Raw genomic sequence first — 8,938 nt, forward strand, 5'->3', positions numbered from 1 at the left:
CAACCGAATTAATCATCATATATTTACTAGATACTGGTATCTCGTTTCTGAGACGACGTTGAAAATATTGTTTCGCACTTTGGCAGAGAAAACGTTTCGGTGTAGGTGAAGTACATGATGTTGGTAGAGTTTTTAAACAATATAAAATTGAAAATACACCAAATTTCCATGACTGTTTCCAGTCATTTCATTATCCATCTTTTTGATATAAATGATGCTCCCTTCCCTTTCTTCCCGTTTTTGTCAGTCGAATGTCTCTTAGAAAGACTGATCAAAAACAATCGTCTAATGGCGCAGGATCTTAATCTCTTTGTGTTCTTTGTAGCTGACAAGCCTTTCTGCTTTGAAGTAGGCAAACAATATCATTTGTCAAAGTGAAGTGCATTTGTAGGCAAGTCACGTCATCGGATGGATTACTAGTAAACTGATATTGATGGTACTAAGTATAAACATCACGTAAAGGCAGAAGAAGAGGGAGAGTTGGGAGCTAAGGTGACTCTAGTACATCGAGAACACAGAAGGGAGGTATCAAAATAGTTCTACCGAAAGCACTTTAGTCATGAAAAGAATACCAGAGGCTGAATGTCAGACTTCTCAATTTGTGTAATGTGATAGGCGAAACAGAAACCCTTCAGGCTCAATGACTCCATGGCATCCTTTTGCGACGAGATTCTCGTGTCTCTTCTTGCTCCTGGAAAAATAACTCAACAGGCTCATATCCGAAAGTGTCTGTCACGTTTCATAATATCAATTTTGCTGTGGTAACCAAAGTAAAAACTGCTGCTGGTTTGCACTAATTGGTCGATAGATCACTGGTGTTGCATCGAATCGAGAATGCCGCTTATATTGCCAAATGTCTGATGCAGTTATGGCGAAACTATGTTTAACGACAATGAGAGTGCCGCTTGCAACACCAGCGTCTGTGGGAATATGCTGATGTAATTCGTTCTATATGTGAGCTGGTGTGGTGTACAAAAGTCATCTTATCCTGCAACGTCCTCTGGGAGGGAGCTGATAGTTTCGATACTCTACAAGTCTTTCAACAACAGAACCGTCTGGCAGGATTCTGTTCCCTAGCTTTCGCATTGTCTCATCGTATATATCAGCTACATCTTCTGCTATCGCAGTGTTAGGCACTACGTATAGCTGCGATGGTATCACCATTCCGTGTTTCTTTTGCATGATCTCCCGGGGTTAGTCTGAGCTAAGGACATTCTAGAGAGCTGTGTACAAGTAAACACGTATACCCTGACAGTGCAAGTGAATTTCAAAGTAAGATAAATCCCGCAGTGTCTGCTTCAACGCGGACAACATCCAGTCGACCTCTGTGGCTTACTGCATTGATTAATGACAGTGCAGCAACATCAGCATTCCATATGATGCAAATGTAGCCTCTGGTAATACTGACTAGCAAACAGTTTTGACTTTTACTGTAATCCTATTTATGGATGAGTTGCCCACAGCTGTGAAGGTCGCCAGTCTGTATTGATCTAACACACTGTTTTGACAGGCCATCTACCAGACGTATATATGTCTTCGAGGAACATACTCAGCAAGTGAGACTGCATTCTGAACGTACGTACATGTACGCTGTGCACTGAGTGTAGGCTACACTAAGTGAATTTGTAAGCATCGGCCGTGCTAGACTTTCGATTTTACATTTCAGCATTCTGTTGTGAATCAACGTGATAAATCAGCCATCTTGCAGGGATATCGTGATATCCTAGGACATGGGTTTAACTAAGGGAATAATTCCCTTTTTCTGCCAAAGACAATGAGCGCCCACAAAGAAAACGATAACTGAACCGTTGAATATCTGATAATGTAGTACATGTCCATCCGAGGTATGTGTATGTTCCATGCGGTGAAAATCAAGGACATTGAATGCTAAGGGATTCGATCTTACATAGGACAGCATCGTCTACATGTCTACTTAAAAAAAACTAACGAAAATACATAACACCTGGGATTTGATGGCAAAATATCTGTGGTTTATTAATTGTTTTGGTGGCCAAAGGATTGCTATTCTATTCAAAGGAAATGAGTTGTGGGAATGCAAGCTTTAAACGACAATAGCTTGTTTCTCCAATAATCCACTGGACCGCTTGCCTGGGGACACATAATGATAACATCAGTCTAAAATATCCAGGGACTACCGTTTGTAGTATGCTGGATGTCTGACATCTCAATTTGTCTACCCGAGCGTGTGATAAGTGATGATTCGATTGATACCGGTTCGGACAACTTCAAATCGATTGCCATTATAAGCCAGGAACATATTGGAAGATGGCCGATTGGTTTCATCGGATAGGCTTTATATAAATGGAGTTCAACTGTTACAGAATGCTTTTGAACATCAAGGGTGCGGATAATTCCAACGAATATTGTTCGGGGCTACGCGGACCTCTTGACGATTATTTGATATGGTTCAGACACTCTTTCTAAAGGAAAAAAAGTACTCCAGAAAAGGAGCTATTTGAACATCCAATATTGGATAGTAGCACAATGAGTCATTATCACCTTTGATTGTTTGTTTTCTGTTGGTAGATGAGCTGCAATTCTAATGATGAAATTGATATAGCTTTACAATATTGAAGGTGTGTAGTGAAGATGATCAGCCTACTGGTAGTCGAGGAGAGAGTCAGCTGATAATAGCCTGGTAAGTAACTATGATTGATCAGCAATATTACTGACGGCCGTGTAAATAGCCACTGTATAATTAACATTTCTTACTACGAACTACATGTGCCGAATTTACCCCATAACGTATTCAGAATAACTGTTGGAACACTTGTGTTCCTTATAGCAATATTTACATATACATGTAGAGGGTAGAGAGTGCCTATTCCCTACGACTGCTGAACCTATACTCTCTTGATATTAAGTACAACATCTACACGTAAGTGGTAAAATAGCTACGTTGCCTCCCGCCATTCAAAGTTGCGGCAATGGTCGACGATATCCCCGACTTTACCAACATCCAATGCATTCGGGTGTTCTAGTTCCAGACTCGCAGTATCACCAGTCTGATTACAACTGTTGACAACTTCAGTATGCTACATGCATTTTTCATGTTTGTTGTCGTGGACAAGGCTGATTCCCAGATCCTCCGAACAAAATCTATATTGCACTCTTGTTTTAAGAGTATGTTTATGGAAGATATTTATGAGTTGTCTCTCGACATGCATAACATGCCTAAAAAGTATTTTTATAGGCTAACATTATGGCACCGTAAATATGTTTGCCAGGTTTTCGAGGTTTTGCTGAGAGTGCTTCATACATTGTTGCAGGCATTAAGTATCAACATGCCACCCTGTTGAAATTGCTGATATGATGCTACAGACATTTATGATGACAATTGGCGGAATTTCCGAGTTAGACAAGGTATTCCTTTTTCCAACTCTTGCATAAACAATGTCAAACCTGTCACTTCCAATCAGAAATTACCGTCTTCCCAATCGCTGCTGGCAACCAGTGGTAAGACCCTCCTACCATCACTAACTGATGGTGTGCTGTGTAAGCTTTCCACGTTGCCATAAGTCTCCTGGCGCTGCTTACGAACAAGGTTAACTCTAGATTAATGAGACACCGCGCTGAATACACTATTATCACCAAATACGCATTCTATCCTCATGAGGCAAAGATATATGTTACAGACTCTGATTTACCTATTTACTATCGTCGCAATGTAACGTGTATCGAACCATTGGCATACAAGTTAGACGAAGGAGAGTTAAGTTCACTGATGCATGTCGATGTTTGATTCGTGTGAACAGAGCGTGCCGTTTAATACCATATGTATTCTGTCTTTGCATCTGGGACACCATTAGTACAAGCATTTTTGCCACACTTGGGAGTTTGGCCTTCTTAAATCCTTGGTCGGCAACAAGTCCAGAGACAACTCCCAACTGTACCACTTCTAGAGAAATAATTACAAAAATAATTACACTGTCAATCTTACTTTTACAGTCAGGATTTTTATCTACTTGATGTATAAATCCCATTGTATTTTTTTCATAGTTTTCTGCTACCCCAGCACGAATATCTCATTTCTTTTATCCTCCTATCCTGTTACCTGCGTGATGCACCGTATTATTGGGTCATTATTTCCTTCAGAATGGCTGGATGTCAGATGGATTCCGGATGAAAAGTAACTTTACGACTGTCGTGATTGATAAGAGGTAGCCTGCACTGCTTTTTGGAAGTGGATGTGAAGGAAAAATTCGGATCATGGTTTCTAAAAGCAATGTGATAAGATTGTGGATCCATTGCTTTGCCTGAACGAAAATCGCCAAATTCGAGACTGGCCATAAGCTTCTCTGCCACCTCTCATAAGAGAAGAGAGGAGAAACGGACACTCTACTGACACATTCAGAGCTCATCTTGTTGCCAAGATAGGGATTAACCTCTGGCTGTGGGAGTATCGCCATTCCTTGGTTTTCTTTGTACAACCGGCTGGCTAACTGATGATCTATCATCCACTGATGGAGGCAGACAGAAACCACGATTGGGGAATACAATGTCTCGGCCGCAATTTGTTGGACGGCTTTTGGTTAATGTTGCCATTTCGTTTATTAATGAATGGTCTTGGTATTGGGAAGACGATAGTGGTAGCTCATACTGTCACATACAGTTGATGTGGTTCACGAATATAGAATTGTCCATGGCAATGGGATTTATGAAAATGAAATTGGTTTTGTAAACAAGAAGTAAATGATATAGCCAAATCAGCTCAAGTGCCGGCCTGGTCGACATATATTTTTGGATCGAAGGAATACAAGAAGTGATAGACGTGGATGGTTCAACTATCAAGCTCCAGGCCGAACTTCATAAACTAATGTGGAAAGATCTGCATGGGACAACATGTTATTACTAGTACCTAAAAAACCCAGTGTAGATGCGACCGCAACAGCTCTTCTCGTCATCATGGGCCAATGCTTTTTTCTCATAATGTCAGCAATCATCTCGCTGTATGCAAACTCGATTATGGCCAAAGGTGCAAAGAATATCAAGTACATGTAGAATCACCGAAGCCACTCTCTAAGAGATTAATGCCTCCTCCTTGTTACCATCACCAACCAATCCTTTCTTCTTGTGATGCCATCACAGTCAACTTGTTCTTCTTTGTTATCATTCCGTGCAAGCGACCCAATGATTAACTCACATATATTGGTAATGTAGAGGCGCGTTTCTACCTTTGAGATCAAGATCCTATCGAATTGATACACGAGGTCTATTGATCTTTGCAGTTATTATCATGGATGTGATGACAATCAGCTTTGGAGATGACACCAGCGAGATGTCTATCCCTGTAGGCTATTTGCCATTGGGAATCATATCATTTGGCCCAATCCAATACTGTGATGCTTTATTGGCAATTGCATCAGGTTTCTCTATCGGGAGAGGAGAGGCTAGGTAAGAATAGGATGGATCTGAGATGGGGTACCTTTGGTGTTGATGTGCTGTCGGTTGCTATCATTAGTGTTATTTCCTCTTGATCTTACATGCACCATCTTGATGCATTGCCGTATGTGCTAATTTTGCAGCATTTGTCATTGGACCAAATAGCAACATTTCTAAAACTTTCGTCAGTATCACTTATCAAGTATCACCATTTTATCAAAAGGAAAGAAAGAATTGTCTGGCATCGTTTCGTCTTCCATCAATTTTACTGCAAAGTTTCCGAAGTTCCGCCAATATCGCTCCAAGTTCTTTTCACAATGGCTTATGGTTTTCTGCGATATCAATCTAATTTCTCGTACCTGATAGAAAACATAAGCACCTGCATGATTTATTGGCTAATTCCAACCAATTTATCATTTCAATCGTAAGAATTGTGTCACTGCCAGGGGATTATAAAAATAGGAAAACACTTTTTATGTTTTTATCATTTTAATCTCACGAAAATTGTCAAAAGCAGGAAAATATTTTTTTTTAAAATGATATTGCTTTATGCAAATTTGAGTAAAATATCTAACTCTATCCTTTGTCTGGCGTGGTAGAAGAATGGGAAATGCTACCGGCGGGAATTCCTTCTATACCAACCGCACGCTCGGAGATGCCACGATACCATGTTTGTTATCAAACAGTAGGGGTTGAGTCACGGTTCACCCAAAACACGCCGCTTCTCGAATCACCATTCCGATCTGTTGCCTGAGAAAACACTGCTGCGTTATCTGAGCAGTGATGGGGTTTGTACGGATCAAAGTCTTAGCATAGCTTCATAATCTTACCGATAAGTGTGCCTTCTTGCTTGCTTTTTTTTCAAGTTCTAGGTTTTTTTGCTGAGGATATCTCTTCTCCATTCACTTCAGGAAAAAAATGGGAATTTTAAGTTAAGCATGCAGGTACATGTACAACAAAGGGAGCTCCTTTGCCGTTGAAAAATCATACAGCGGTTTAGTCTACCTGCCAGCAAGCCTGAGATAGCCATGGTTTCGTAGTAATGAAACTGAGAGAGTATATATATTAGGTAAGGGAATAATGCTGTAGAGCGGTCGCGGATTCGAATCGAGATTCATGATAATGGACTAGAAATGGTTCTTGTCGATGTCACCATAACTCTGTCTTTATACATGAATTTGAAAAATACGCACTAAACAGACAGGAATACATTTCATAATTGATCATCTGCCTTTTTTAGTGACCGTTCGCTTGGATACAATCCAGAAAATATTTCACTTCGAGACATTGTAATGACATGTCTTCAAAGAACCCTTTGGCGAAAAACGAAATAGACGGAAAATCAACATCGACGAAGCTTTGGCTAAATTAACTTTACTTTATTCTTGCTTGTTTGTAACAAAACGTGGACAGAAAAAATACCCTGTTGATCTAAAAAGGAGAAAAAGGAGAACATCAATTAACTAATAGTACCGAGTACATCAATTACATCGTTGCTTTGTTCTCTACTATTGTTCGATAATCTGAGATAATGGCTCAGCACGTATCTGAGAAAATTGCCAATCTTCAAAAGAGGATACCCAGGCTATTGTAATAGCTAACACGAACAAGAAAGCGGAAAGAACCCTTGTTGCTGTTAGAAACAAGAAATCAGAAACAAGAAAATAGATTGAATCTGACTGAGACATCGTCTGTTTGGTTGCTGCAGTAAATGTTAAAACATAGAAGAAGACGTCTGAAAGAGGTATCATGTCCCTCATTTGATTTTTGACAATTTCTTTAAACGTAAAGACGCGTTTTCCACCGACCTTTATCATTTACCTTTGACTTTGAAAAATGTTTGATATATGCCATGAAGAGTTAGATGTTACCGAACATGAAATATTCGCTGACTCGCCAAACACCTCCAGTTCGGTATCAATTCCTCAGACAGTTATCCTTTGTGTTAACAGACTATTGGTGAAAATGTACACTGCTATTTGTATATCTGAAGGCACCAAAGCAACGAGATGTGACATCCCAAGCGAACGCATTGTTTGTGCTCAGTGTATCATCTGTTGATATACAACGCGTGGCTACAGGGAAATAGAGATACTGGGATTTCAACCTTCTTCTCTGCCATACGGCTGTTCGTCTCTTGCTGTGTGCTTTCAATCTCAAAAACGATAGTTTGCTGTTTTGCTGACGTGAATTAATGACTTTGCAACAAATCTTTTTTTGTTTTATTCAAAAACTAGTGTAGCCTGTAGCAGTTTTGTGTGTTAAATGTTGTCAAGGGGGTCTAGATTTACCGTCTCATTTTGCATAATGGATCACTTAACTTAGCTATCTGCATTATCACTGGTGTAAGCATTGATTATTCGTTATGACCATAGAAATTCAAATCGCATTTCAGAAATGAAAAGTTAGAAATGAAAATTTTGAGTTGGGGACACATTTAGCTCGGAAAATCATCTCTTAGTCACGTTTCTTATGCATACAAACGCAGCAGATAAAAAAACACATCACAGTTTTTTCCCCATAGCAAAGTGAATAAGCACGATGCTACAAAACCGATAGGCCAAGATGATCATCATGCAGCTATACCTTTCCATTCTTGTTTATACAACTGTCTACTGGCAGGTGCCCACCCACTAAACAATAGCCACATCATAGAACCATCTGCCTTCCGGTATATTCCAGCGTCGAAAAAGACATACCAATTTGGGTAGTCAGGCGGTTTTGTTAACAGGAAATAAGACCAATACATGAACATGAACTATACAAAATAGGAAAGAAACCAATAATGCTGTGCGTTCTTTTGATGTTCTTACGTTACATCCAGAATTTTTTTTAGAATTATATATTTCGTTGCAGATGCTTCAATGATATACGTTTCTACGTTCCCGTCTTTGCGAGAAGTATGCAATGTAGAATTCAGCCTCACCGATAAAGATGTTTTCAAGTACAACAAATCCATGTTCCATGTGTTACATTCACCCACGTGCTGAAAATTGTTGCAAAATCTCATTTGACAACGTTTTCTCCAAGTGCAAACAGAACGTAGCGGAGAAATTTCATTAAGGAAAACATGGTCTTTTATTGGTTTCTTGTGTAAAAAGTGAGTGTGGTTTACGGTGCGATGAAGCGAGCGCAACATCCTGAAAACGCGGTGCCGGAGTAATGTGATCCTCTGGTGATATTATATTTTTATTCCTCAAGCAGTAATGTTTTACTTTAAAATTGCTGACAATATCATACGCCTTTTGTAAGATTTTCCTCTACGAGTTTCTTCAAGTCGATGCAGCGTCATCAAATCAACGAACTCATTGGTTCTATATGCTCACGCTTACGTGACTCTGCGTGAAAGAACCTGGGTTAAATTTCACTTCATAATAAATCGAAAGCCCAAATGTATTCAGTAATTAAGGAACCTTAGACAAACTCGTTAGGAATATCAACTGCACTTGAAGCAATTGAGATTCAGAAAGCACCTTCACAGGCTACTGGCGCCGAAATTACTTTACAAGTGACTGCACCCGTCTTGATTTTTCTG

At 39.7% G+C, this 8,938-nt stretch overlaps 1 long non-coding RNA gene across 1 annotated transcript; it reads left to right on the forward strand.

Moving 5' to 3' along the window:
* Positions 1-2,581: 2,581 nt before the first annotated feature.
* Positions 2,582-4,185, forward strand: LOC135500619 (uncharacterized). Its single transcript, XR_010449497.1, has 3 exons — positions 2,582-2,659; positions 3,291-3,384; positions 4,117-4,185. It is a non-coding gene; the product is annotated as an uncharacterized LOC135500619 (long non-coding RNA).
* Positions 4,186-8,938: the final 4,753 nt, after the last annotated feature.

The sequence above is a fragment of the Lineus longissimus genome, chromosome 1 (genome assembly GCF_910592395.1).
Source record: "Lineus longissimus chromosome 1, tnLinLong1.2, whole genome shotgun sequence".
Lineage (NCBI taxonomy): Eukaryota > Metazoa > Nemertea > Pilidiophora > Heteronemertea > Lineidae > Lineus > Lineus longissimus.